This window comes from Choloepus didactylus, chromosome 16 (genome assembly GCF_015220235.1).
Source record: "Choloepus didactylus isolate mChoDid1 chromosome 16, mChoDid1.pri, whole genome shotgun sequence".
Classification (NCBI taxonomy): Eukaryota; Metazoa; Chordata; class Mammalia; order Pilosa; family Megalonychidae; genus Choloepus; species Choloepus didactylus.
In genome coordinates this window covers 32723651-32750642 of record NC_051322.1, presented here as the reverse complement: position 1 = coordinate 32750642, position 26992 = coordinate 32723651, and the positions used below count along the sequence as shown (strand labels likewise).

Sequence of the window (26992 nt, the reverse complement as noted above, 5' to 3'; positions counted from 1 at the left end):
CAATTATTTCCATTCATGAGAATTTAACCTAAAAACATCAATAAAAATTAAAATTTCATGTAAATCGCAAATATGAAAGTGATACCTAGTATTAGAATCTGAATAAACAGGATCTCTGTTATACTTCCGTTAAGAGAAATGTTTCTTAAGACTCAAGATGTATTCTTGGGGATCTAATAATTTTCTATAAAACTTTTTAAATTTTTTTCCTTTATTGAAACAAAAACAAACAAAAAAAAAGTTAAGCCTTTTCTGGGTCATCTGTATGACCCCATGACCTGGTCCTGCCACATGATTTCAGTGTCCATGTGTCTTACAATAGCTTTACAGTACTTTGAAGCAAATGATCACCAAGTTAGCAACCTGAAATTTTTATGTCTTAGTAACCATGGCTAGCTGACAACTGGTTAGTCATCTCTGGAGAATTTTCAAATTATATAATAAATTGTATGTTCCAGTATGACAGTAGATTTCAAATAGCTGAGCATTTATTTTAAGTAGCTAAGTCATCATATTTAACCAAAAATTTCTGAAATGTGAATAGACTGAATGTAGGTTCACAAAGAATAGATGGCAATATGCTCCAAGATGAAGACAAAATTGAAGTGATAAGAAAACTAGATTTATGATCAGATTATTTAAATGATGTGAATGAGACATTAATAAAATATACAGATTTCCTTCAATGTTGTGGTAGCAAGTTCTAGTGAAGCTAAAATTTTTCTTCAATATCTGCAAGAATTGAAAATAAAGTTCAAATACAAAATCTGCTCCTAATTCCAGCAATAAATGATACTTATATCACAGACATTTCAAAAGAACAGGAAGACGTTATCTTAGAGCTGAATAAGAAAGCATATCAAGTGATAATTTAGTAAAACTGTGATTCCAAAATCACTCACTGGAAAGTTTTAGTTAACTAAGAAGCCTAATTATCCTAAACTAGCAAATAAAGCCTTCAAGTTATGAATAACTGCATAATACAGTGGTTAATACAAACAGCATTCTCAGCATGTTTGATTAAACTATAGTTCAGATTCTTTGTAGCCTTCAACTATGGTTGTCCTCAAAAAGGATAGTTTAATAAAACCCTATCACTGAAATGTGTATTACAAAGTCTTCCAAATTGTTAGTATGTCCTTTCACTTTATGCTGTCTTTTGGAATACAGAAATTTATATTTTAATCTCAAATCTTTTATGACACAATTCTGTTTCTTTTTAAAGAAATCCTCTCCTATCCCTACAGCAGGAAATGATTATTGAGTGTTTACTATGTGGCACGAGGCATTAAACTAAGAATTCATTAATTATTGATTCATTTAACTCTCGTAAGAATCAAGTGGGGTAGGTACTATTACTTACAAATGAAGAACCTAAGAGACATACAGGTACCCTGATTTTATCAAATATTGCTTTCTAGATATTCACACATTTTAGTTTTGCTTTTCACATTTGGGTTTCTTAAATAGCAGAAATTTGTTTTTATTTAAGGGGTGACATAGATCTAACCATGCCCCATAAAAACAGCCTATAGTATCAGCATCATTTATTAAATAGTTTATCTTTCCCTTAATAATTCATAATGCCACTCCTGTAGCTATTATGTCCCTTTAAATGAAGGTCTAATTGTGGGTTTTCTATTCTGTTCAGTGATGTATAAGTTCATCCCTACACCAATATCCCAGGATTTTAATTACTACTGCTTTCTAGTAAATCTTAGTATCTGGCAGGATGAACACCCCACTTCTTATTCTTCAAATATATGCTAGTATTGTTAGTTATTTTAAATTTGAATTGTCAAGTTACGTTGAATTGTGCCTGAAAATGCAATGAATTTATATTCATTCAGGGAGAACTAATATATTTAAGATATTAAGTGTACCAATTCATGAAAATGGAGCATTTCTATTTATTTTAGACTGAGTATCTATCAATAAAGTATAAGACTTTCTCCATAAAGCTCTCATACACTTTTGCCTCAGGCTATTCTTCAGGCTCATTATTAGGAAGGCTAAGCTTTGAAAGACAGTACAAGAAAAAAAGAGAGTCAATCTGCAAAGACTATGAAAGGTGTTTTTGTTTGTTTTTGTTAGTACCTAGCATTCAAGAAAATCTCTATCAGATCACCAGATGGATATAAATTTAAGAAAGAGACACTTCAGGGACTAAATTCCAAAGTTAACATATTAAAATATTAAAATGTCAAGTGTACAACAAAAGATTACAAGGCATACAAAGAAACAGGAAATGAAAGCCCATCCAAAGAGGAAGAAAAAGCATAAGAAAGCATCAAAAAGAATACCAGATATATCAGACAAAGATTTAAAAATTGTCTCGATATGCTCAAAGAGCTAAAGAAAAACACAAAGAACAAAAGGATCTCAGGAAAATGACATAAGAACAAAATGAAAAAGTCAATAAACAAGTAGAAATTATAAAAAGGAACGAAACAGAAAGAAGGGAGCTGAAGACCACTGTAACTGAAGAGGGGTTCAACAACAGGCTGAATTGGCAGAAGAATCAGTGAACGAGATGATATGACAATTGAAATTATTCAGTCTAGAGGACTGGAAAGAAAAAAGAATGAAGAAAAGTAAAGAGTGCCAAAGAGATTTGTGGGATACCATTAAAGGTGCCAATGTATGCATTATGGGAGTCCCAGGGGGAAAAGAAAGAGAGAAAGGGGCAGAAAGAACAGTGGAGGAAATAGCTGAAAACATCCTAAATTTAACATCCTAAATTTAGGATGAAGAAATCCCAAATTTAACAAAAGACATGAATATACACACCCAAGAAACTCAACAAACTTAGAACAAGATAAACTCAAAGAGATCCACATCCAGACACATTAAAATCAAACCATCTATGATAGTTAAGCACATGTGTCAACTTGGTAGTTGACACATGTGTCTAGCTATTTGGTCAAGCAAGCACTGGCCTGGTTTTTATGTGAGGGTATTTATGGATTTAAATCATCAGTCAGTTGATTACACCAAGGCCGATTACATCCACAATTAACAAAGCAGAGTGCCTTCACAATGAAAGAAGTCTCATCTGATCAGTTGAAGGCCTTAAAAGGAGATTTCAGAAGTCAGAAAGAACTCCTACCTCTACTTCAGTTTCTCCTGGGGAATCCATCAGAATTTTCACTGGAATTCCGAACTTGTGGCCTGACCTACAGATTTCAGACTTGCCAAACCCTGACAGTCACACGAGCAAATCCCTACAATAAACTCTTAATATAACGAAAAACAACAGGCTATGTACAAGACAGATTCGATAAGATAAAATTCTGATTTTTTCATCAGAAACTATGGAGGCAAGAAGGCAGTGGGACAACCTATTCAAAGTGCTGAAAGAAAATAATTGCCAACCAAGAATTCCACATCCAGCACATCTCTTTCAAAAGTGAGGAACAGGCTTAGACATTCCTGGATAAACATAAGCTAAGGATGTTTCCTCTAGACCTGCCATACAAGCAATACTAAAGGGAATTCTTCAGCTTGAAAGAAAAGGACACTAGACAGTAGATCGAAGGTGCATAAAGAAAATTATAATGACAGCAAAATTGTATTTTTGGCTTGTTACTTAACTTTTTTCTTTTTACAGGGACTAAAACGCATAAAAATTTCTGATAATGCTATGGTTTTGCACACACTGCAGGAAGATATAATTTATGATAAGAACAACATAAAGGAGGGGAACAGACGGATACAGAAACACTAGGTTGTGTAGACTACTGAAGTTAAGTTGGTATCAAATCAAACAATAGATTTTCTTATAGTTTTAGGATGTTACATATAAGTCCCATGACAAACACAAATATCTGAAAAAGTTACAGAAGGAAATAAGAGATTCCAAATGGTTAACCACAAAAGATCAACTAAATACAAAGTAGGTAGTAATGTAAGAATTGAGGGGCAAAAAGGTAAGACTTACCAAAACCAAACAGAAAAATGACAGAATAAACTCCTGAATTACCAGTACCTAGTTTAAATGTACATAGATTAAATATCCAGGCAAAAGGCTGAGATTGGCAGAATGGACTTTTTAACAAAGCATGACTGAACTATATCCTGTTTAAAGAGACTCACCTTAAATTCAAAAACACAAGTAGGCTGAAAGCAAGACAATGGAAGATGATATTCCATGCAAACATTAACCAAAAGAGATCCTGTGTAGCTATGCTAATATCAGATAAAACAGATTTTAAATTAAAAACTATTACAAGGGACAAAGAAGTACACTATATACTGATAAAAGGATCAACTGATCATCAAAATATAACAATTACAAAGGTATATGTACCCAAAAGCAGAGTTCCCAAAATATATGAGGGAAATACTCATAGATTTGAAGGGAGAAATAGTTCTACATTAATAGTAGAAGACTGCAATACTCAAATTTAAATAAATGATAGAACGTATAGACAGAAGATCAATGAGGAAACAGAAGAGTTCAACAATACTATACAACACTTAGATATCACAAAAATATAAAAAACACTTCACCAAACAACAGCAGAGTACACACTCTTCTCAAGTGCACTCAGTTCATTCTCCAAGATGGACTGAATGTTAGGTCACAAAACAAGTCTCAATAAATTTTAATAGAAGATCAACATCATACTTACCGTCTTCTTGGACTACAACAGAATGAAGCTCAAAATCAATAATAGAGGGAGAACTGGAAATTTCACAACTATGGGTAAATTAAACAATACACTCTCAAACCACCAATGGGTCAAAAAAGACATCACAAAGGAAATTAGGAAACATCTAGAGATGAGTGAAAATGAAAAAGTAACATAAAAAACTTATGAGATGGAGCAAAGGCAGTGCTGAGGGAGTTATGTGTATTGTAAATGCTAACATTAAAAAAGAAGAAATATCTCAGATCTGTAACCTAACCTCACACCAAGAGGCATTAGGAAAAGAAGAGCAAACTAAACACAAACACAGCAGGAAGGAAATAATAAAGATTTGAGTGGGAAAAAAAATGAAATAAAGAAGAGAAAAATAGAATCAATGAAACCAAAAGTTAGTTCTTTGAAAATATCAATAAAATTGACAAATACGTAGCTAGACTGAAGAAAAAAAGAAAGAGGATGCAAATAACTAAAATCAGAAATCAGAGTGGGGGGGAACATTACCACTGACTTTACAGAAATAAACAAGGATTTTAAGAGGATACCACGAACAACTGTACACCAACAAATGAGATAACCTACATGAAATGGACAAATTCCTACAAACACACAACTTATCTAAACCAAAGAAATAAGACTATAACTGACCAATAAAAAGAGATTAAACAATCAATCAAAAACTTCCCAACCTAGAACAAATGTATGACACAATTATAAGAAGTCAATAATAGACTGATATACTAGAAAAAAATGCACTGCTGCAAACTATAGACTATAGTTAACAGTAATATCTTAATATTCTTTCCTCAATAGCAAAAAAACGTACCACATCATACAAGGGGTCAATAATGGGGGTAGGGGTAAGGGGTCTGGGATGTTTTGGGCTTTTTTCTTTTTATTTCTTTTTTAAAGTTTATAACATTTTTGGAGAAAATGTTCTAAAATTGATTGTGGTAATAAATACACAACTATATGATGACACTGTGAGCCATCGATTGTAAACTTTGGATGGATTGTATGATGTCTGAATACATCTCAATAAAATTGCATTAAAAACAGAAAATAAACAAACAAAAAAAACTTCCCAACCAAGAAAATCCCAGGACCAGAGAGCCTCACTGGACAATTTTACCAAACATTCCAAGTAGAATGAACACCGATCTTGCTCAAACACTGTAGAGGAGGAACTCCTCCTAACTCATTCTATAAGGCAGGCATCATCCTAATCAAAGACAGAGAAATGTATCACTAGAAAAGAAAATTACAACCAATATCCCTTATGAATATAGATGCAAATATCCTCAGCAAGTAAAAGGATTATACACCATCATCAAGTGGGATTTATCCCAGGAATGCAAGGGCAGCTCAACACTAAGAAAATCACTTAATGTAAGAATAAAGGGAAAAAAACACATGATCATTTCGACGGATGCAAAAAAGGTATCTGACAAAATCCAACACCCTTTCTTGATAAAAACATTGAGAAACTAGGAGAAGGAAAGTTCCTCAACACGATAAAGGCATATATGAAAACCCTAACATCATACTCAACAATGAAAAACTAATAATTCCTCCTCAGATCAGGAACAAGATAAGGATAACTACTTTTACCACCATTATTCAACATTGTACTGGAGGATCTAGCCAGAGCAATTAGGCAAAAAAAATAAGTAAAAGGCATTCAAATTAGAAAAGAATAAGTAAATCTTCCCGATTTGCAGATGATGTGATACTATGTATAGAAAACCTGAAAAACTACAAGCAATCTAGAGTTAATAAACAAATTCAGCAAAGTGGTGAACATACACAAATAAGTCGTATTTCTAGAGAACAGCAATGAGCAACCCAAAAGGGAAATCAAAAAAGCAATTCCATTTACACTAGCAACTAAAATTTAGAATCAAAAATGTAGGAAAAAAATTAAACAACAATATAAAAAGGACTTGTACACAGAAAACTACAAAACATTGCTGAAAGAAATTAAAGACATAAATAAATGGAAATACATTCCATGTTCATGGGTTAGAAGACTAAATGTGGTTAGGATGTCAATACTATCCAAAGTGATTTACAGATTCAATGCAACCCTGATCAAAATCCTAACAGCTCTCTTCACAGAAATGGAAAAGCCAATCATTAAATTCATATGGTAGACCAAGAGATCCAAAATAGCCAAAAACATTTTGAAAAAGAATAAAGTTGGAAGAGTCACACTTCCCAATTTCAAAACTTATTACAAAGTACAGTAATCAAAACAGTGTGGTACTGGCACAAGGACAGACATAAAGACCAATGAAATAGATTTGAGAGTTCAAAAATGAACCCTCACATCTATGGCCAATTGATTTTTGAAAGGGATGTCAAGTCCACTCAGGGTAAAAACAGTCTCTTTTTAAAATGGTGCAAAAGAAAAAAATAAAAAATGATGTTGGGAAAAGCTGATAACCACATGCAAAAGAATGAAGTAGTGGAACCCTACCTCACACCATACACAAAAATTAACTCAAAATGTATCAAAGACCTATATATAAGAACCAAAACTAAAACTCCTAGAAGACAGGGGACCTTGTGTTAGGCAATGGTTTCTTTGAGTTATGCCAAAAGCACAAAGAGAAAGAGAAAAAAGAAATAAACTAGACCTTATAAAAATTAAAAACTTTTGTGCATCAGAGGACATTACCAAGAAAGTGAAAAGACAGCCTACAGAATGGAAGAATGTATTTGGAAACTATATACCTAGAAAACACAAAGAACTCCTACAACTCAACAGTAAAAGGACAACCCAATTTAAAAATGGGCCAAGGACTTGAATAGACAATTTATCCCAAGAAGATATATAAATGACCAATAACTACAGGAAAATACGCTCAACATCACTAGCCATTAGGGAAATGCAACTCAAAACCACAATGCAATATCATCTTACACTCACTAGAACAGATGCTATTTAAAAAGAGAATATAACACGTGTTGGCAAGGTTGCAGAGAAATAGGAGCCCTCACACATTTCTGGTGGGAAGGTGAAATGGTGGAACCACTGTGGAAAGCAGTTTGGTAGTTTCTCAGAAGTTATATACAGAATGACCATATGATCCCACAATCCTACTTCTAGGTACATACCCAAAAGACAGATATATATACAACAATGGTTATAGCAGCATTATTCACAACAGCCAAAAGGTAGAAGCAACCCAAGTGACCATCAACAGAAGAATGGATAAACAAAATATGGTATATACACACAGTGGAATATTATTCAGCCGTAAAATGTAATTAAGTTATGATACATGTGACAACATGGATGAACCCTGAAGACATCATGTTCCATGAAATAAGCCAGCTACAAATGTACAAATATCGTATGACTGCACTTATATGAAATAATTAGAATATACAAATACATAGAGCCAGAGAAAGTAGACACAGGAGCCAGGGTGGGCACAGGAAACAGGAGTCAAGGCTTAGCAGATACAGAGTTTCTGTTTGGGGTGATGGAAAAGCGTTGGTAATAGATGATGGTGATGGTAGCACAACATCGTAAATATACTTAAAACCACTACATTGGTCCTGCCCCCACGTGGAGCTGCGGAATGGAACCTGAGCTCCAGGCGGCCCACAAGGTGAGAGGTGACCCCAGCGAGAGCGTCGGAGAAAGAGCAGACCATGACGAAGGCGCACAGGCAGCAGGGCCGGGCCACGGGGAAAACGGCCACCAGAAAGTGGGCGAGAGGCTGGGCAGGAAGCATGAAGCCACTGAGAGGAGAAGCGACACGGTGCTGCTTGAGGAGTATCAAGTCATCCTGCCTGTATCTGTAGATGAGTATCAAGTAGGACAGCTGTATTCTGTGGCTGAGACCAGTAAAAATGAAACGGGTGGTGGTGAAGGTGTGGAGGTCCTGGTGAACAAACCCTATGAGAAGGACAGTGAGAAAGGTCAATACACACACAAGATCTAACACATTCAGAGCAGAGTAACCCACATTTGCTCCAATGCTGGCCCCAAAGGGAGCCCTGAATATACATGAAAAAGCATGGAATGCCTACCCTTACTGCAAAACTGTTATTACCAAGTAGAGTACATAAGAAGATTTTCTGATTAAAATTGAAACCTGGCACAAACCAGATCTTGGTGCCCAGCAGAATGTACATAAACTGGAGCCTGAGACGTGGAAACATGTGGAAACAATATATATAGACATTGCAGATCTGAGCCAAGTACTCAGCAAGGTTTACAAGGCAGAGGAAGACCCAGAAAAATTTCAATCTATCAAAACAGGACGAGGACCCTTGGGCCCCAACTGGAAGCAAGAACCTGTAAATCAGAAAGACTGCCCATACATGTGTGCATACAAACTGGTTACCGTCAAGTTCAAGTGGTGGAGCCAGCAGAACAAAATGGAAAGCTTTATACATAAGCGAGAGAAGTGTCTGTTTACAAACTTCCACAGGCAACTGTTCTTTTGGCTCAATAAGTGGGTAGACTTGACCATGGACAACATTCAAAGGATGGAAGAAGAGACTAAGAGACAGCTAGATGAGATTAGACAAAAGGACCCAGTGAAAGGAATGACAGCAGATGACTGAAGCCACCCCTTCCTTTCTGCACTGTATGTACCGAATTTCTCACTGTGCATGCCATGGAAGCTAACAGTTTGTGTCCTCAAGGCCTCAGCAACACACTGCGGAGTCAGAAAACCTAGTTCATCCCTCATCCTTGGTTTAGTAATGACGGGATGACTGCCATGCTAAATGCGCTTAGGCTTTAGGTCACACTGACCAAGAGAGTTGACTATTAGGACATTTCAGGGACAAGTTTTATAAGGAATCACCAAGAGAGATTCATGAACAGGGTATGGACTAGTGGGAGTGTGGCAGGGGCAGAGGATGCAGAAGCAAAGCTTATCTGCTATTATTTACTCTCCTCTTCTCACAATGTGAGCCACTTTAAGATAAAGCCAAAGCATCTCCTATACTCCCCATACCAGAACCAGTTCCTAGATCCCAAATGCTGGCATTCCCTGCCCTTCCCCTGGAAAACTTGCTGGCCAGACAGCTTTCCCTAGTATTGGCTATTATTTCTGGTATTTCATTGCCTTCCTGTTATACATCCCTGATCCCATACTAAGTAGCAGTCTTCACCAGAGGTAGCATCTTTCAGGGGCTGGGACAGTGCTTCTTCTCAGGTCACAGGGCCAGGACAAGCTGTCCCTTGTTTCATGCTATCACTCTTCCCCAAAGCCCTTCCTTCCACTGGATCCCCAGCGCTGGTTCACCAGTGCCTGCCACACCTCCAGACTTGCTCTTATTCCAGGAGCTTACCGTAATCTTGCTCATGGAATGAACAACCTGGCTCTCCTCCCCATCAGGTTCCTTTCTGTCCTCAAGCACTAAGGAGCTAAGGGGGCTCAAGCATTCTCTGCCTGCCCCATATTCTTGAAGCAGCTTCTGGGAGACAGAAGAGTAGGGAAGGTAGGGTTAAGTAGATTGTCACCATGCTAGCTTCTCAGTCACTGCTCAGGCCTCAAGTGTCCTCCCTTCCCCCACCTCCCCACTGACTGGCATCCCTCCTCCTTTTGAAATTCCCCCATTAAAGATGACTTACATTGTGGGGGAAAAAAACACATGCTGCATTGTATACCTGAGAGTGGTTAAGATGGGAAAAGAAAGGTTGCGTATGTTAGCACAGTTAAAAAAAAATTTTTTTGAAGCCTCACAGTAAGAAATAAACTTTACATTACAACCTATTGTAAACATGCTCACATACAATCAAAACAGACTATTTTACCATATGTTAGCATTCTGCCATTTCTGCAAGCTGATGGACATGAACCATTAGTGAGTATGAAATCAACTTAATGGATACTGAGAAATATCCTTTATAAAAAGAATAAAGAAAAGTAAAAATAGAAGATGGACAAAAGCAAAATGAAGATTAACAAATAAGAAAAAAAGGAAAGAAAAACAGAACACAGCAGAAAATACAGTATGCAAAACTATTCTTTTTAAAACTTTCAGTTTTTATCATATGTAAAACATATTTCCCACAATGGGTCTGTCAAAAAAATATGTAAGTCACTGCCTTAGGACATATATCAAGGAGTGGAACTATTGCATAGTAAAGACATTCACATGCAGAGTCAAAACAGTTGACTAGACACTATTTGATCCTTCTTTAATATGTGCCAATAGAATAGGTATAATATAAAGGGTTTCACTTCCCTGAATACTAAGGAGTTTGAGAATATTTTCATATTTATTGACTATTCAGGATTCTACTACTGTTCATCTTTTTCTTCTTAATTCACAAGTATTATTTATACACTCTGGATATTAATCCTTTGTTAATTACACACACTGCATAGACCTTCATCCACCAAATGACTTTTGATGACCTTTTTTTATACCTAAGTATTTCACTTTAATGTGCTCAAATTTATCAATATTTTAAATCCTATGTGACATGGATATTTGTATCTTAAGAAATCCTTCTATATCCTGTCATTTTCTAAAACTCATTTAATGTACTTGGAATTTATTTTTGTTTCTGGTGTAAGGAGGTTAACTTCCTCCCCAACACAGATAACCAGGATGCTAGCACCATATACTCAATCCTTTCCCTACTGGTTTATGATGCTACTTCTGTTTCTGGGTGCTTTTCTTTTTCCTCTTGCATTATTCTATATCTGAGGAAAATACCATCATGTCTTAACCACTAAAGCTAAAGAATATGTCTTATCTGATAAAGTGAGCTCACTTTCACCTGCTGAGACTTTAACTGGAATGACATTTAATTTATAAATAAGTAGAGGAAAACTGACATCTTTATGGTACTGCCTTCTCCTCATATATAAAAGTATGTCTTCTTACAATTTTCATAAAGTCTTGAAATTTTCTTCTAATTTTCTCCATGAAGACCCCACACATATATTTGGTTTCTTCCTAAGTATTTTATCGGGAGGTTTTGTTGTTTTGTTTTGCCATCTGAAATTGTGGCTTTTTAAAAATTAAATTTTGTTCACTGCTAGTATATTAATTCTTTTAACAGTTCTTGAGAAATTTATTACCATCTTGCATATACTGATTTTTAAAATCAACTTTATTGAGCGTGTAACTTACACACAATAAAATGCACAGATGTTAAGAGTACAGTTCAATGAGTTTTGAAAATGTATACATCCACGTAACCACCATTCCAGTCAAGATACAGAATATTCCCATCATCCCAGAAAATTCCCTTGTGTTCCTTTTCAATCAATCCAACCACCCTGTTTCAGTTTGCTAATGCTGCTGTTATGCAAAATACTAGAAAAGAATTGGTTTTTATAAAGGGGGGTTATTTGGTTACAAAGTTACAGTCTTAAGGCCATAAAGTGCCCAAGGTAAGGCATTAACAATATGGTACCTTCACCAAAGGATGGCCATTGGCGTCCAAAAAACCTTTGTTAGCTTGGAAGGCACGTGGCTGGTTTCTGCTTGCTCCTAGTTTGTGTTCCAAAATGGCAATCTCCAAAGTGTTGCTCTTGGGGCATTTTGTCCTCTCTTAGCTGCAACTGCTCTGCATCTGGGCTTTTGTGGCTCTTTTTAAAGTTCTCCAGTGATTTAATTCAGATCCACCCTGAATGGGTAGGGTAACACCTCCATGGTAATTATCTAATCAAAGGTCTTGCCCACAGTTGTTGAGTCACATCTCCATGGAAACACTGAACCAATAAGTTCCAACCTGAACAACACTGACACATCTGCCCCCATAAGATTGCATCAAAGAACATGGAGCTTTGGGGGACATAATACATCCAAACCGGCACACACCCCATCCCAAGAAACTAATGATCTGATTTGTATTACTGTTGATTAGTATTGCACAAGAGTGTATATGGTATGAATAGGTATTTGGTTTTTTAACTAACATCCTTTAATCAAGTTAAGCAAGTTCTCTTATATTCCTAGTTTTCTAAAAATCCGTTATGAGTGCTGAATTTTATCATATGCTTCTGTGTTGGTTAGAAACTGTTATGTACCCCAGAAAAGTCATGCTCTTTTAATCCAATCTTATGGCTGCAGACTCATTGTGGGTGGGATCTTTTGATTAGGTTGTTTCCATGAAGATGTGAACCACCCAATTGTGGGTAGGACCTTTTGATTAGATTATTTCCATGGAGATGTGAACCTACCCATTCAAGGTGGGTCTTTACTGGTTTACTGGAGTCCTTAAGAGAGCTCAGGGAGAGAAACAGAGAGAGAGAGAGAGAGCTCAGAGACAAAACAGATCCAGACACAAAGATGTCTGAAGATGCTAAAGCAAGAGATGAAGCCCAGAGTTTGAGAAGCTACATGAGAAGCCACAGATGCTTAAAGAGAAAGTCACTGGAATCAGAACCTGAAAGCAATGCAATGTGGGAGCAAAGAACCAGCAGAAGCCAGCTACACACCTTCCCAGCTGATAGAGGTGTTCTGGACGCCATAGGTCTTTCTTCAATAAAGGTATCCTCTCGTTGATGCCTTAGTTTGGACACTTTTATGGCCTTAGAACTGTAAATTTGTCACCTAATAAATCCCCTTATAAAAGCCAATCCATTTCTGATATATTGCATTCTGGCAGCTTTAGCAAACTGAAACAGCCTCCCACCCACCATTAACCTAGATTATCACATAGCTTTTCTCCTTTAATATGGTGTTATAAATTTCATTAACAGGCTTTCTAATGTTAAGTCATCCTTACATTACTGAGGCAAATCCTAATCAGTCATGGTATATTTTGTTTCAAATAAATGCTAACATTTTACCTAATATTTGTATTGCCATCAGCATTAGTGAGATGTGACCTATAAGCTTCCCTTCTTATACTATATGTCCAGTTGGGGTACCAAAATTACAATATCCTTGCAAGATAGCTTTTTCCAGTTTCTATAACACTTTGTATAAGGTTGGAATTACTGAATACTCATTTATTTAATACAACTTTCCCATCTTGGGTTTGGTTTTGCATTTGGGGAAGTGAAGGTAAATTTCTAACTATTAATTAAGGTTTTTAATTACTATAATCTAGTCAGATTTCTTGTAGTTTCAGAACCTCAATTTGTCCATTTTAAACTCCTTTTTCATTTCTAATAGATTTTTTACTTTCTTTTTTTCCTCTATCAATCTTGACAAACTTAGTCTTTTCAACTGAGCACATTTGGTTTATTTGATCTAATTATATCTATATTCTATTTTTTCATTAATGTCTTCTCTTAACCTTTCTATTTCTTCCTTTTTACTTTTTCTAACTCATGACATTGTACAGTTAGCTAATTAATTTTTAGTTCTTTACTAAAAATATGTAAAATAATAAGTTTCCCATGTAGGCAAATGGACATTTGTTATATCCCATAACAGGCAGAATTTTCATCATCCTGTTACAAGCAAGCATTTTCTAATTTTCATTATGAGTTGTACTTCATACCATAAATTTAGAAATAAGTCTTTTAGTGTACAAGCTATGGATCTGTAGGTTACTGCTGTTATCCTCATGTTACGTTTCTAACTTAGTTGCACTAGGGTCCAAAGGCGTGATCTGTATGGTAGAAATTCTTTGGGATTTGTCAATACTTGCTTGTAGGTCTAGTAGATGACCAATTTTGGTAAAATTCCATGGGTGCTTGAAAAGAATACATCTTCTGTAATTGTTAGATGCTTGTAAATTGTACTCTACCAATCCTTTAATAACCTTACAATTTTTTTATTCTAATGGTTCTTAAATTACTGAGAAGTATCTGTTAAAATCTCCCAATATGATTACAGATTTGTTGATTTATCCATTGATTTATCCTTATAATCCTGCCTGGTATATTTTTTTTCCATTCTTTAATTTGAAAGTGTATCATCATATGTTCAGCTAGATTTTGCTTTTATTTTTCATTCTCTTTTAACCTGCAAGTTTAATCTGAAATTATGTATTGAATTTATAGAGATATTTAAGCTTATTTTCTACCACCTGTGTTTTCTAATTCCCATACATTTTCTTCACAGGAACTAAAGAGTGAAGAGGTAGAGGGAAATAAAAATAGGCAGGATTGGGTGAGAGCCATTTGAGAAGCAATTACATCCTTAGATCTGCTCCTCCGATCTCTCCAGAGGACTAAATTTTCATTCTCTGCTGAAGATAAGACAATATCCCTGGACTCAGAGATGATCTGGGTACACTAAGGAGAGCAGAGGAAGTAAATGAACATGAGCACACTGCATGCTAAATGCAGATTCCCAAATCCCTTCCTCCACTGGGTTCTGGCTCCCAAAATACTAGCAGCCAGGCTTCTATCCTTTCAGTCAGGAGATCAAAAGACTCTTCTCTAGAATATCTGACTAACCCCGGAGGAAAGGCTTACAGTTACTAATATTAAGAGTTTACCAACAAATGACCCATTCAGATCATCCCATAGTGAAACTGAAAGACAAGCCTCACCCACATGCTCAGTTTCGAATCAGCTTTTTAGACCCTACCTTCTTAACCAAAGTTACCAGACATCTGAGGTAATGAAGAAAACAGAAAAATGCAACTTGAAAAAATCGAGACTATACAGAGAAGGGAACATGCTATCAGTATAGCCAAATAAATAAGAAAAGACACAGCAACCCTAAAGCAAGAGCAGCATGCTATACAAATGGAGCATTGAGAAAATAAAAGAGCAGCTCATGGACAGCTCAGTAGGCCATGATAACAAAACTGGAGGGAGAAGGAAGGGATCAATAGAAGGGTTGGAAGATAAAATACAGGAAATGTTCCAGAAAGAAGAACAAAAAGAATGATAGAAAATTAGAAAGAAAAGCAAAGAAAATTAGACAACCACTTCAGGAGGGCTAATGTCCAAACAGGAATTCCAGAAAGACATCAGAGATAAGGGAGAGGCAAGACAAAGAAATCTGGAAAAATCCCCTGGACTAAAAGAAACCTCCAGATTGAAAGGGCCCATCAAGACCCAGCACAACGGATGAAAATGTCCACATCAAGGAAGATGGCTGGGAAACCAGAAAGCTTAGGACCAAAGTAGAGCCTAAAAGTCTCCAGGGGGGAAAAAACAGGTCATATAGAAAAGACAAAGAATTAGAATGGCATTAGTTTTCTTAAAAGGAACACTGTAAGATAAATTCATAGAGCAATGCCTTCCTAACTCTGAGTAAAAACATTACTTCCAACCTAGAATTCTATTACCCAGCCAGGGTAGAGTAAAGGCATTTTCAGACATGTAAGAGCTCCAAATATGCATCACACACACACCGTTTCAGGAAAGTTCTGGAAGGTATGTTTCATCCAAGGAAGGGAGGAGTAATTCAAGAAAGAAAATCCATGACACAAAGAACAAGGGATCTAACAAGAGAAAGCTGAAGGAATTCTATAAGATGATGGTGAAGGGGGAACCCAGGATAACTGCTGTGTCCTAGGTATAGAGGGCAACTACTACAAACTGGAACAAGTTCAAAAATGTGTGGCCCAAACATTGAGGACTGACAGCTTGGTATGCTGAGCCCTCTATCTTCGGCTTGCCCTTATGAAGTTACTACAAAGGAGAGGCTAAACCTGCTTATAATTGTGCCTAAGAGTCTCCCCCAGTACCTCTTTGTTGCTCAGATGTGGCCCTCTCTCTCTAGCTAAGCCACCTCAGCAGGTGACTCCCTGGGGTGGAACTCTCCCTGGCAACAAAGGATACGACTCCCAGGGATAAATCTGGACCAGGCATCATGGGATTGAGAACATCTTCTTGACCAAAAGGGGTTGCAAAATGAAACAAAATAAAGTTTCACTAGCTGAGAGATTTCAAATGGAGTCGAGAGGTCACTCTGGTGGACATTCTTACGTACTATATAGATAACCCTTTTTAGGTTTTAACATATTGGAATAGCTAAAAATAAATACCTGAAACTATCAAACTGCAACCCAGTAGCCTTGACTCTTGGAGACGACTGTATAACAATTTAGCTTACAAGGGGTGACAACCTCGTGGATCGCACTCTGTTTATCCAGTATATGGATGGATGAGTAAAAAAACGGGGACAAAAACTAAATGAAAAATAGGGTGAGATGGGAGGATGATTTGGGTGTTCTTTTTTACTTTTACTGTTTATTCTTATTCTTACTCTTTCTGGTGTAAGGAAAATGTTCAAAAATAGATTGGGGTGATGAATGCATAACTATATGACGGTACTATGAATAGCTGATCGTACATCATGGATGACTGATGTTATGTGAATATAACTCAATAAAACTTAATTTAATTTTTAAAAAAATGTGTGGCCAAGGGACAATGCCAGGCTTCTCTCCAAGGTGAACGACATCATAAAAGTCAACGGAAGCATCATGTTCGCTGATGAGACCCACAATGATAACGTAAATGGCTGAGAGTGAATGATGACACAAAAAGAAAAACCTGGAACCTATCTTTTAATGGACATCTTAGCAAGAAGAGTTCTGATCCCATAGATTACAATGCAAAAGAAAAAAAAGCCTAAGACGAATTCGCATGTATTCATACATGTTTATTATATGCACAGAATTTCTTTAATCCAATGTTGTCCAACAGGATAGAATGCCACACATGTAAATGTAAATTTTCTAGTAGCCAGATTTAAAAAAAAAAATAGGTAAAATTAACAATTTCAATAATTTAATCCAATACCACCAAAATAATATTTCAGCATATAATCATTTACAAAGGACAGGCTGACAAAGGATATTTCACTGTATATCCTCTTGTACCTTTTGAATTTTGAATTACAATAATGACTCACCAATTCAGAAACTCATCATTTTATGAATAGCTGTGGATCTGGTTTTATTTATTCTGATTGGCCTTCATGTGATATTTAAGTCCATCTAAAAACCAATTATCTTCCAGTTCCTCTACAAATAGGATTGATGCTTATTTCTCCCAGAGGCCACAGATATTTCAATGACACTGGGACCATTTTATGTTTGTTTGGTTTTATTTAGCATATAGCCCCCAGAGTTTTATCTCCTTTCCATGACTGGCATTACAGTCCAGTCCCCAGCTTCTAGATCCTTTATCTAGCACAATCCCCAAAGCCATCTTTTTGTTAACACTGACTTTGATTTTTCTGTTTTTAGTACCTGTGGACTTCCTACTCTCTCTCTTTTTCAATCTCAACCATATACGTAAAAAGAAAAGTTGTCCTAAATTTTATCCAATATTTTCAAGAGTTGCAGCAGAAGGGCCTCAACTGTGTCTGTTCCAGCATGTCTGAATAATTTTTAGAAATCTGGATAAAGAGAAGACAGTCAATAGTGACAAACACTGAAGAAAACAGTATGATAATTGAGAAAAGACTGCTAAACTTAGCAGTTACAAATCCACTGATGTCTTCCGAAAGGGCAGTGAGAAAGAGAACAGGAAAGTGGCAAAAAACTCTACCGAATGGGTTGAGAACAAAGGAGTCATTAAATACAGAAAGCAAGTGTAGACTGCACTTTTAAAACGTATGGAGGAAAGAGAAATTCCAAATATCTTCATACTGCAGGGAAATATAAAACATTCCTTTAATACATATATACACTTTTATTTCAAAGAAAACCAAAGTTAGATATTTTAACATAACCAAGTACATAAATATGATGGTGCTACCTCATATAGAACACCTTAGGTCCCACTGGAAATAGTATGAAATCACTGTTTTAGATTTTTGGCAATCCATGTTCAAACATGCATCACACCAAGCGAGAAAAAAGCAGCATCTGGATTTTACAATTGTTTTAGTCAAAGAAATCATTAGTAACCAGAACAGTAGGAAAAAAAATTAAAATACATAAAAACAAATTTTTAAAAAACAGATTTCCTAATTCTCACTCCGTTTTTTCCCCCAAAGTTGTAAGTTAGTAAGGAAAGGCGCTGCCAATTGAAACCTAAATTGGTTCCATGGAGAATGATGGTAATGTGCCTATTAAACAAAAGCAAATAGAAAACCTTTATGCGTTCAATTTTATGGACTACCAAACCTAATCTTAGGGCTTGAATTTAACCCTAAAAGTCGTTAGTTCAGTGAAAGTCCACATTACATAGAGGTTGCTATATAAACAGAATACCTGTTCTTTACTACTTAGGAGTTATATTCCTTTCACCTTTAATGAGCTGTGTGGAATCCACAGCCCTATAAGCAGCTTATAAACATACAAATTACATACTGATTTATCATTCCCAGTTTATAAAATAGTACCTATCAGGGCAATCCACAAGCCGAGACTTTATAGTCCAACTGCCCTTCCAATTCCCAGAATCTATCTTGATCCTCTCAGACAGCAGGAACTCAAACCCAAGTCAACATGTGTCTAGGATCCTCACACAGGGTTTAAAAGTTCAAGTAAAGCAAAGTCTAGACTAGCACTGTCCAACAGAACTTTCTACAATGATGGAAAGGTCCTATACTTGTGCTGTCCAATTCGACAGCCACTAGCTACATGTGGCTATTTAAATTTATATTAAAATTAATTAACATTCAGTTCCTCAGTCACACTAGTCACATTTCAAGTGCTAAATAGCCACATGTGGCTACTGGTTACCACACTGGACATTGCAAATCTACAGCAAATATTTTTCTCTAAGACCTATTGCTCCTCAGTGGTGGTTCAAAGTCTTCTTGGGGTTAAGAATGAGAGGAAAACCAAGCAAGCAGGGACTCAGCAACTGCCTACCTCTTCTCCATCCCACCCCAGGGGCTCCTTTACTTTTATCTGTTTTATATTTTGAGATTCTGCATAATGGTTCTTTTTTTTAAGGCGCTTTCTGGTTACTGTTGAGTACATAGGTGTATGTGTGCTTTAAGTTTCAAAACTATAGGTTTAGAGCAGAAATGTCCAAAGCACAAATGTCAGGCCAAAGCTGGACCCTGCTAAATACTTAAAACGTTTAAATAAAAGAAAAGTTTAATTGGCCAGCTAACATGAACTCAAGCCTAACTGCCATTATATGAGGTGTAACGGTCAAAATATGGAAAATTTTCATTCACTGTCATAGATAGAGCATCTGCAGTCAAAAAATATTAAAAAAAAAAAAAAAAACTCCAAAAGTTCATTCAAGTCAAGGGAGAAGTGTCATGGACCCAGCTTCCACTGCACCATTCATCAGGAATTTACACTGTGAATTTAGCAAGCAAGTCAGATTCACAGTCCCACATTTTGTAATAAAGGATGTGATTAAGATAGAGTATTTTCTTACCATTTACAAGACCTTAACCATTACTTCTTTATAGAATTTCTGGAAATAGCTGAAGCGGCATATGAAAGTACAGTTTAAACACATGCAAGCTACGAGATCACAGATTTACTATGCTACTTACACAAGATAAAGACTTTTTTTTTTAATTAGAAGACTCAAGGTAATGAACTTATTGGACTTCAGTGGCACATTCAAGATAAGATTATTCTTGCTTACTAACTGAATACATTAAACCTGAAACTATCCAGCCTCCCACCCCAAGAAGAGAGGTAGAGCACTGAGATTATTCAAGGAAATGCAGGTTTTCAGACGCAAACTAGACAAAAGTATTGAGCAGATGGCAAATGAAATCTACAAGCACTCCGCGTTGCCCTACAGCCCTGAGGCCAACAAAATCCCCAATTTTGAAAAAGTACAGAACTACCTCAAAGAATTAGTGACAATTTCATAGCAAATTTACAACTTTTACTGACAATGAATCACACGTAAGGATTTGTTTTCTCAAGAGTACAAACCTAGAGATCCATCTGAATTACAGCGCATCTGTCCTATCAGCTGGCTGGGTTATAAATAAGAACCAACCCATCGAGCCAAAGGAGAACCGCCCCTACTCTTGAATGTGAGGCAAGCAGGTAAGTCACAGAATTACCCTAATATTTCTGGCTATCTGGCCAAGTTAGTGGCAGTGTCTGAATCTGTCAACCTTGTCAAAATTACATTCTCCCTAAATGAAACTGCTGAAATCGAAGCTGAGAGCTACCTTGGAAATGTGACTCCAGAATCAGCATGGAAGAACATCCTAAATGAATACATCAAATCTAGAGACATGATCAAAATTAATCAATGACTAGCAATACGCCTCTGTGCATGTGTGTGTGTGCATGTGTGCATTTTTATATGGAAAAAAAAATTTGGATTACTTTTATACTACTGCTAAAAAAAATTTTTTTTTCTTTTAATAGCCAAGGCTACATGTTACAAGGTCACCAATAAATGTTTCATGGACAGAATGATTAAGAGAGTAACTCTGAGATCAGAAGGAGGAGGATCCAAAAAAATTATCAAAGCTAATATTAGGTAAAGTCACATATAAGAGGCAACAGACTGAGTGGCCCACTGTCCACACTTGCTGAGTCCTGGAAATCTCTAGCACACTAACTCAAAGCCTGAGTGAAGAGTAGCTTAACACTCCAGCAGTCTGACAAAAAAGTCTGACCAAAAAAAAAAGACTGCCTTACTCTGAAGAAAAGGTATGGGATGGAGTGCTAGCCCCCATTTAGTTCACCTTTCTTTACTACTGGCCTAGCATAAATGATTCCTCAGTCTGGAATCATTGGCTCTACGGATGGCAAAACAAACGAAAAACTTCTTGGTCATAGAAGGTACTTTGGATCTTTCATGAAATAAATAATTTGATACTTCTGAGTGTTTTACCCCTATAGGAACATTTGTTCATCATCCTGAATGATGATATAAAGTATATCATGTAGATTACTGCACTCTTAAAAAGATTTTCCCAACACAATTTAACCTAATTGATGAACATTCATTACTATGCTTTCAGGTCTGGTCCTGCACTGAATGGCCCCAGACATACTAGTTAGGTTTTGAATATTTGTTTTTATGCCTTGTAGATTATTATCTACATTACCCTCACCAGTCTGTTATCTGTTTTTTCTTACAATAGGCAGTAGACTAACAGTTCCCCATCCTCCTACCCACCTAGACACACTCTCTCTCTCTCTCTCTCTCTCTCACACACACACACACACACACACACACACACACACACACACACACACAAACTCCCACACTAACCACAATCTACTTGCTTCTAATCTACTGTGGGCTAGGAAGCCAGATAACTACACTTGTTAGAAACATTTTAAATGCCAACAGGCTCTGATTAGGGGTCTCAAAAGGCTCTCCTATGACTAAAGCTTTAAGTTACGAACTTGGAAAATTTGGCTTCGCCAGGTCTTTTTTGCTTAGTGCCTGGTTCTCAAATGTATTTTATAATAGGTAAAGGATAAGGGTGTAGGCATATCTTAGAAAGAGCACAAACTCAACACCACAACTAGAACAGAGCAAGGGAAGAGATCATTTAGGAGTTTGGGAGGACCCTTTATGTCTCAGGCAATGTTTTAAGTACTTTAATAGTGATCAATTAATCCTTATAATAACCTTAAGAGGCAGGTGTTATCTCTCTTTTCAGTCAGAAAACCAAGTCTCAGGAATTAAGTAATTTGCCCAACATAGTAATTGAGAAGCCAAATATTAGCCTAGGTCTCTGACTTTCTTTCCATCACCTTTCCACTGCATCAGATTGCTGCCCAATCCTTATTCTCCATTTAGCTAATTGTTTTTACCCTGTTCCTGATTCTTTCACTGGAACCTAATTGAAGTTTGCTTTCTTTACCTAACCAGTTTCTATAACTAAAGAGCAATGGATAATCAAGCTTAACTTTACATGTGTCCCTCCATTTAGCAACAAACAAGAGACTGAAATATTGGCCATATCTTCAGTTTGTATAGCTAGTACAAAATGGTGACACAGGTTCCCACTCCCCCCCTCCCCCAATTCCCTGGCTGTTTCCAGTGACACTCTGAGTTAACACTTCATATCCTCCCTAGTGCTGTGCTGTCCTCTACCTCTGAAAGAAAGCAATGCAAACATATTTTAGGATTTGGCTCAGTAATGAATTTATTACATGCTCCCTCAATTTGTACTCTAACATAAATTTCTTGCTGTAAACATTGGGGAGGAGGAGGAAGTGGGCATGAGGAATTTCTACTTTTCTAATCCATTAAGGATCAGGGGTATACCTGTTCACTGACAGATACTTTATTGCCTAGTCCAGGGCATGACAAACAATAAAAAGGCTATTTGTTGGATAAATGTTATTTGCTGAATAAATGCATAACCTGTCCTGAATTCATCTCTTTTTTTTTTTTTTTTTAACATACCCTTGCAATACTTAATGGAAAACATCTTCCCTCATATAGAAACTGAGGGCCTAGAAATGGATTCTCTACTCCCATCAAGACAAGGAACCAAAAAGAAACACTCCTCTCCACCCTCTAAAAATGACTCTTGTCCCAAGAATATGAATAAATCTCCATCTGCCAGACTGCACTAAATACAGCTTTTATATGCATTACAAAAACACCTGTGTGAAAAAGCTGCTACAAAACGAGGCTTTTGGAGTCCTGAGAATCGAAGCCAAACAAGAATAAGGGAAGCTTTTAGACCTAAAGGCCAAAACTGAAAAGATTTGCAAAATGCAAAAGTTCAATAAGTCTCTGATCAGCAGTTTATTCAACGAAACTGTTTTCCATGCACATATTTTCCCACAATGTAAAGTAATGAAATTACAGCAACATGATTCTAATATTTACAATAAGAAAATTTAAAAAGCACCTCTTGGCATCTGGAAATAGAAACAACCTTTGTTCCTGTTAAACAGAACTTCTGCTGAAGTGGGTGCTTGAAATTTACAAAACCATCTCCAATATTGGTACTGAAGAGATAAAACCCATGCCAAGCCTGATACAGCCACAAACAATAGGAAATTACCCAGCAGAGTTCCTTGGAAGCCCAAGGTGTTGCTACAAAGTATAAAAACCAAGCTCCCTCAGAGAGCAACTTCTTACTAAAACAAGCCCAGAAATGGATATTTCCAATCATGTTACATTAATTAACACTGGCTCTATCAGCTTCTTTAAACTCAATTACATCAGCAGATTTTAACATTAAGAATATAAATGGTGTACTTCAACTGATGAATGGATAAACTTGTAGAATACTACTCAGCAATAAAAAGTAACAAATGATATATACAAGAACATGATTCTCAAATGTGTAAGAGAATGAAACAAGACTAAAAAGACTACATAATCTATGATTCCACATTCAACATCTGGAAAAGGTAAATACTATAGGACTAAAAATCAGCAGTGGTTGAAAGGGGTTGAGGATGATTTACAAAAGGCATGAGGGAATTTTTAGGAGTGATAAAACTATTCTTTATCTTGACTGTGGGGGTGGTTTACTGCAAGGTACATTTTTCTAAACTCAAGAACTGTACATCAAAGACTGAATTTTACTGTATGTAAATATTTTTTAAGTAAATTAAAAAAAATTGTTTTAATTCAGATAAAAGACAATGAACTCCCTCTCTCATTCCAGTCAAAAAATAAGAGTATAAGGGGACACTCACCTTAGAAATGCCCAAAGACATAAACTATTTTTATTTTCTACAAACTACACAGTTAATTTCATGGTGAAAACTAAGAAACTCTCAAAATAAAATCAGTGTTACTTTCTGAAATCAACATAAAAACTCTGCTAAATAGCCTTTTGGTGCAGGAAATTCTTTAAATATCCTATGATTTTTTTTTAAAGCAACTGAAAAGCACTCAAACTATGACACATTTAACAAAATCCATTTTCACTTATTCCTCCCGTCTCTGTGTTGATTTGATTCACTTATTCATATATTAAAACTTTTCAAATTTCCTTTAACTATTTGACTTAATCCTCTATATAAGAGGGAATGTTTTTAAGGGGGTCAAAACTAGAATAGCAAATGTATTTTCAGCTTAATAATAGCAAATTTATTGTTTCTTAGGCTCAAAAAAAACAACCCTACTATCAGTGATACAGGTTGAATTCATATGAAATCAGAATAGAGAAAAAAATGAAAAGGAGAAAAGATTAAAGTATCATTTAGAATTCTAGAAATTAATTCCATTTTCGAAAAAATGAAATTACTCCAAGTAAGTTTGCAAGATCATTTATTTATTTATTAACAAATATTTTACACATGTAGTTCTAAAAGTTAAAACATCAAACTAGAATACTCCAAACTGTAGCAAACAAGACATTATTTTGATGGATAATTCACTTTACCTAGAGATTCCTTTTAATAAAGACAACAAACCTGTAGTATTTGGATTTCAAAGGGTCAAGAGGAAGGAATAACAAAACCAACCTAGATATTGTTTTTCTTTTGTTTGGGATCAAAAGGAAACCATAACCGCATAAAAGTAAAGACAAAAAAGTACAGGACCCAAGGGCAGTATCCCCCAGAAAAGAACAGAATACCTGAAGATGCGATTTTGAAAACCAAGTGTTAAATACACGAAATCAGTGAGCGTGCTTTTTAAAGGCATGATAAAAACTAATAGCCTCCACTCACAGAGCAACTTTCACAAGTGAGTAAAAAATGATCTCGACAGAGTATCAGCCGTATGCGTGTTCTTTTGAGAGTACCCAAGAGCAACTCAGAACCCGAGACTACTATGGTTAACAAAGGCTACAGGACCCAAAAGAAAAAAAAGTGGACCCGAAGTATCACAAGCTCCTAAACAAGGCTTCGCAACAACTTCGGAAATCAGAGCTCTGTCCCTTCGGCTTGAAAAATCGGAACCACAAACCATCAAGTGTGTTAGCAGTAGAGGGGAAAGGACACAATCGGCCCCCGCCCCGGACCAGGCTGGGCCGGCAGCTCCAGGGCGCTGAGCGGTGACATTCGGCCCCTTCCCTCGCTGCTTGTCCCTGGCCCCTACGGTCCCCGCACACCCGAGAGCCGGGCTCACCCACTGCCCCACTCTCGCCACACCCCAACCCCCAACCCACGGTGACCATGTGACACGCGAATCTCCCCGACCCAAGCCAAACACAAACACACCCCTAGCCCCGAGAGCCCACCGGGCACGGAGGCTTTACCTGGACGGAGGTTCCAGGTCCCGCCCCGTGAGACTCGGGGGTCCGGGACCTTTTGTTCCTTCCTCTTCCGAATGGGATGAAGGAGGCTAGGAGGGGAAGAGGGGAATGGTCGACGTGAGGCGGAACTGAAAACACTCTCCCCGCCACCCGTCTTCCCGCCCCGCCCCGCCCCCTCTGGCCAGTGCCCCGCCAGCAGCCGGGTGCTCGGGGAGGGGTCGCCGGGCCGCGGCCGCCGCCCGCCACCGAAGGAGGGGGTGGGGACGCGCGCGCCCCGCCGCCGCCCCTCCTCCCCTCACGCGCGCGCGCCCGCATCCCTCTCACCGGCCGCCCGGCCGGCCGAGCCCACCCCCGCCGCGCCCGCCGCCCCACCTCCGCTTCCGCCCTCCGCCCTCGCGCCACCGGCCGCAGCGGCGCAGCGCACCCACCTCCGGGCGGCTCGCTCGGCGCTCGTTGCTGCTGGCTGGCGAGCTGCTCCTCTGCCGCCACGGCCGCGCGGGTAAACCCGCCTCCCACCCTGGGCCGCGAGCCCCGCCGATTCGCCGGCGCAGCCCCGGGGCTGGCACCCTGCCGCCCGCTGATTGGTGTCCCCACCCGCCCGTTAGGGCGCGAGGAACGCCGGCGGAGCGGAGCGCTCCGCGCGCACAGAAGACGGAGGAGCCGGAGGAGAGAAGGAAGGAGGCCGGGCGCGGAGGGAAGGGCTGGGGGTGAGCGAGACACGCAGAGTCGCAGGCCACTACCTCCCCACCTCCCTTCTCTTCGGCCCTCCCCCGCGCCCTCCCGACTGGACCGGCGGCGCCGCCAGCCAATGAGCGCGCGGGGTGGCCGGGGTGTGAGCCGCGCGTCGGGTGCCTTGAATCGGAAGGGAGACGTCGCTCCCTGATTGGTCCCGCCTCCCTCGTAGAGCGTGAGGCGAGGCGCGGCCGGGCGGGCTGAGGACGAGGAGCGGTTGGACGCGAGCGGTTTCGGCTGATTTCGTCTCCGGCGCGCTCCCAGAAGAGACTCCGGGGAGGGGAGGGAGGAAGTGGAAGGCACGTAACCTGCCGCGCTGGGAAAATAATCCCGGCGACCACCCTTCTGTCTTCGCCTCGGCCCTGGGCCCCCTCCCGGGTTTCTCACCAGCGCCATTGGGTGGGGCCTGCTTGGGGGCCGCCGGCTGGTCCAGTTTCCGTAGTTAAGCCGGGAGTGGACACGTGCTCATTCCCCGGGGAGGCTCGGGCTCGCCCCGAGGATTGGACGAGCACGGGCAGAAAGGGGGTTCCAGAAAAACCCCACGGTACCGGACCCGCACCTGGACGCTCCCACTGGCGAAGGAGGGGCGAGTGGGCGGGGCCCCTCGTGGTGTTAAGCGGGGGCGGGGTGCGAGTGTAAATAAGCAGAGAGCCGGGGATCTCGTGTGCATTTAGGGTGAGGGT

The 26992-nt window shown here is 38.4% G+C and overlaps 1 protein-coding gene and 1 pseudogene across 1 annotated transcript in view; one reads left to right on the top strand and one right to left on the bottom strand.

The window, feature by feature from the left end:
• The window catches only part of SMAD2 (SMAD family member 2), a 97867-nt gene extending 72162 nt beyond the window's left edge, over positions 1 to 25705 (bottom strand). Inside the window, exon 1 of the mRNA XM_037805489.1 lies at positions 25581 to 25705. The gene's annotated coding sequence lies outside the window, so the exon portion shown is untranslated. The remainder of the gene's footprint in view (positions 1 to 25580) is intronic.
• On the top strand, positions 8240 to 9233 carry LOC119511264 (annotated as a pseudogene).
• Positions 25706 to 26992: the final 1287 nt, after the last annotated feature.